The sequence below is a fragment of the Physeter macrocephalus genome, chromosome 19 (genome assembly GCF_002837175.3).
Source record: "Physeter macrocephalus isolate SW-GA chromosome 19, ASM283717v5, whole genome shotgun sequence".
Classification (NCBI taxonomy): Eukaryota; Metazoa; Chordata; class Mammalia; order Artiodactyla; family Physeteridae; genus Physeter; species Physeter macrocephalus.
In genome coordinates, this window is record NC_041232.1 from 3,560,430 (window position 1) to 3,564,813 (window position 4,384).

The window sequence follows — 4,384 nt, forward strand, 5'->3', positions numbered from 1 at the left end:
TTCTGAACTCTTCCCCAGGTGAATTCTGGGCTCCTCAGGCCCTGCTCTCAGCTAGTTGTCAACCCTCTCCAGGGTTCTAATGAATTCATCCACAGCGTCGTTTCTAATGAAAGAATTCCCAGCGTTATTCCACCCAAGGACATCTGCCACAATTAAAAGAGTAAGAATTTATTAATCAAAGAAAAAATTAAAATAAAAGATCATTTTCCACCTACAAGATTGTCAGATGTCATTGAGATCTCTCCCAATGGGCTTTTTCTATTAGCCTACATTGTTGGAAACATCTCACAGAGTAAATATGTGGATATTTTTATTCACAGAATTATGTGAGTAAATTATGTGTTACATCTGTGGGAAATAACTATAAGACAGAGCTGCTAAACTATGAAAGACCTAACTATCAAACTTCTTTTATCTTAGGTATTGGCATATCCCACCAATCTCTGCTATTCTAGGCTGTGATAGCTTAGGAGTGAACATGATTTGAACTTATGCATGTTTAGAGGTTGTCTAAAATTCAGAACCAGGCAAATCCATCTACTCTGACCTTAAACATGGCCCTAAAGTAAAATAGTTGAAGAAAATGGCTCCCATAGATTACAGGTGGGGAATTTTTGAAGTATGTTCATATCCAATTGGAGATCAAAGAAAGCCAACTAAAAAAGTTGTGGATTGACTGATACGGCAACTGTGGATTGAGCAGAAGTTCTTTTTAAAAGGGCTGTCTTGAAGATTATGACTCAAACATTGGAGGAACTAAGGTGATTGGCAGTAGAAGGAATCAGAGCACGCGAAATTCCTTTTTTTTTTTTGGCTGCGCTGGGTCTTCGTTGCTGCGCACAGGCTTTCTCTAGTTGTGGTGAGTGGGGGCTACTCTTCATTGTGGTGCGCGGGCTTCTCATTGCAGTAGCTTCTCTTGCTGCGGAGCACGGGCTCTAGGCGCACGGGGTTCAGTAGTTGCAGCACACGGCCTCAGTAGTTGTGGCACGCAGGCCCTAGAGCATGCAGGCTTCAGTAGTTGTGGCGCATGGGCTTAGTTGCTCCATGGCATGTGGGATCTTCCTGGACCAGGGATCAAACCCGTGTCCCCTGCGTTGGCAGGTGGTTTCTTAAACCACAGCACCACAAGGGAAGTCCTGAAATTCCTTAAATAAAAATTTATCGACTTTTAAAAAAAGATTGTCAGATGTCTAGAAGATGAATAATATCCAGTGCTGCCAAGGGTAAGAGAAAAATGGGCACACCCATACATTGCTAGTGGGAGTGTAAATTTTTATGGTAATTTAGCAATACCTAAAAAAATCTTAAATGTGGGTTCTCTGACCCAGCAATTCCAACTTCAGGGGGTCTATCCTGCAGAAATACTCACACAGGTGAACAAAAATATTTACCCATTAGAGTGAAAAATTAGAAACAATCTAAGTGTTACTATGGGAGATTAATTAGAATATGGAACCCTATAGAACTTTTTTCACATAACATATTGAGGAAAACTGTCTTGTAAATTAATAACTGTCTTATTTTTTTAACGGCAACTAGTATTCCATAGTCTGTATGAGCAATAATCAACTGAGGCTTCCCTGGTGGCGCAGTGGTTGAGAATCTGCCTGCCAATGCAGGGGACACGGGTTCGAGCCCTGGTCTGGGAAGATCCCACATGCCGCGGAGCAACTGGGCCCGTGAGCCACAATTACTGAGCCTGCGCGTCTGGACCCTGTGCTCCGCAACAAGAGAGGCCGCGATAGTGAGAGGCCCAGCAAAGCCCGTGAGCCACAACTACTGAGCCCGAGTACCACAACTACTGAAGCCTGCAAGCCTAGAGTCCGTGCTCTGCAACAAGAGAAGCCACCACAATGAGAAGTCGACGCACCACAATGAAGAGTAACCCCTGCTCACTGCAACTAGAGAAAGCCTGCGTACAACAATGAAGACCCAACGCAACCAAAAATAAAAATAAAAAAAAAAAGAAAATACAAATGGCAAATAAACATACTAAAAGATACCCAGTCTCTCTCTAATAAAGTACATGGAAATTAAAACTACAGTAAGATACTATTTTTTACCTATCAGACTGGAAAAAAATCACAAATAAATTGATAATACATTGAGTCATAGAGGAAACACTTACTCTCACACATTACAGGTGAAAGTATAAATTGGTACCAACTTTAACAGAGTAATTTGAGAACATCTATCAAAATTATATCAAGAGAATGAGGAGACAAATCACAGACTTGGAGATGATATTTGTAAAAGACACATCTGATAAAGAACTGTTAACCAAACCTATACAAAGAACTTTTAAAACTTAACAAAAAGAGAGCTTCCCTGGTGGCGCAGTGGTTGAGAATCCGCCTGCCGATACAGGAGACACGGGTTCGTGCCCTGGTCTGGGAAGATCCCACATGCCGCGGAGCGGCTGGGCCCGTGAGCCATGGCCGCTGAGTCTGTGCGTCTGGAGCCTGTGCTCCACAACTGGAGAGGCCACAACAGTGAGACGCCCACGTACCACAAAAAAACAAAAAACAAAAAAAAACTTAACAATAAGAAAATGAACAACTCGATCTGAAAATGGGCAAAAGTTCTCAACAGACACCTGTTCAAATATACAGATATCTTCTGACATACAAATAAGCATATGAAAAGATGCTCAACATCATATGTCATTGGAGAATTGCAAATTAAAACAATGAGATCACGACACACCTAACGATATGACCAAAATCCAAAACACTGACAACACCAAATGCTGACAAGAATGTGGAACAACAGAAACTCTCATTCATTGCTGGTGAGAATGTAAATTGGTGCACCCACTTTGGATGATAGTTTGGCAGTTTCTTACAAAACCAAACATAGTCCTACCATACAATCCAGCAACTGTGCTCCTAGGTATTTACCCAAAGGAGTTGAAAACATGTTTGCACACAAACCTGCACACAGATATTTATAGCATGATTGCTAAAACTTGGAAACAACCAAAATGTCCTTTAGTAAGTGGTACATCCAAACAATGGAATATTATTCAGTGATAAAAACAAATATTCTGTCAAGCCAAGAAAAGACATGGAGGAATGTTAAATGTATATTTATGAGTAAAAGAAGTCAATCTGAAAAGGCTATATACTGTGTAATTCCAACTATATGACATTCTGGAAAAGGCAAAACAATGGAAACAGTAAAAAGATCAGTGATTGCCAGGGTTTAGAGAGCAAAGGGAGATGAATAGAAGAATACAGATAATTTTTAAGGCAGTGAAATTATTCTGTATGATACTCCAGTTGTAGATACATGTCATTATCTATTTATCAAAACTTATAGAATGTGCAATGCCAAGAGTGAGCCCTAATGTGAACTATGGACTTTGGATGATAATGAGGTATCAATGTAGGTTAATTGCTTCTAACAAATGTACCATTCTGGTGCAGAATGCTGACAGTGACAGAGGCTGTGCATGGAGGGAGGGAGATACGGTAACTCTGTACTTCCAGCTCAATTTTGCTGTGAACCTAAAACTGCTCTAAAAAATAAAATCTATTTAAAAATTATATATTCACATACCCTTTGACCTAACATTTTTTTTCTAAGAATTTATGCTACAGATAGGCTTACATAAGGGCAAATGACCTACGTTCTAAGTTATTTATTGCAGCACTATTTGTAAAGGGCAAAGATTAGAAGCAACCTAAATCCATCCATAAAGGATTGGTTAAATATATTACAGTTTATCCACTTAATGGAATAATAATATGCAGCCATTAAAAATAAAAAAGGAGGACTTCCCTGGTGGCACAGTGGTTAAGAATCCGCCTGCCAATGCAGGCGACACAGGTTCAATCCCTGGTCCAGTAAGATCCCACATGCCGTGAGGCAACTAAGCCCGTGCACCACAACTACTGAGCCTGCGCTCTAGAGCCTGTGAGCCACAACTACTGAGCCCGCGCGCCACAACTACGGAAGCCTGCGTGCTTAGAGCCCATGCTCGACAAGAGAAGCCACCGCAATGGGAAGCCTGCGCACTGCAACGAAGAGCAGCCCCCGCTTACTGCAACTAGAGAAAGCCTGCACGCAGCAACGAAGACCCAACGCAGCCAAATATAAATAAATAAATAAATAATTATATTAAATAATTAATTAAAAAGCTCTTGTATATTGATATGTAGTAGTGATCTCAAAGATATTTTGTTAGGTTAAAAAAGCAAAGTGTACATAACAACATATAGTATGCTAAAATTAGTATAAAATGTCAGGGGGTAAGGGAAGAATATAGGTATATATTTGCTTACATGTACAATTTTTTTTTTTTTTTTTTTTTTTTTTTTGCGGTACGCGGGCTTCTCACTGTTGTGGCCTCTCCTGCTTCGGGGCACAGGCTCCGGAGGCC

At 40.5% G+C, this 4,384-nt stretch overlaps 1 pseudogene; it reads left to right on the forward strand.

Annotated features, from left to right (window-relative positions):
- Window positions 1-231: 231 nt before the first annotated feature.
- On the forward strand, window positions 232-374 carry LOC112064150 (uncharacterized; annotated as a pseudogene).
- The last annotated feature ends 4,010 nt before the right edge of the window (window positions 375-4,384 follow it).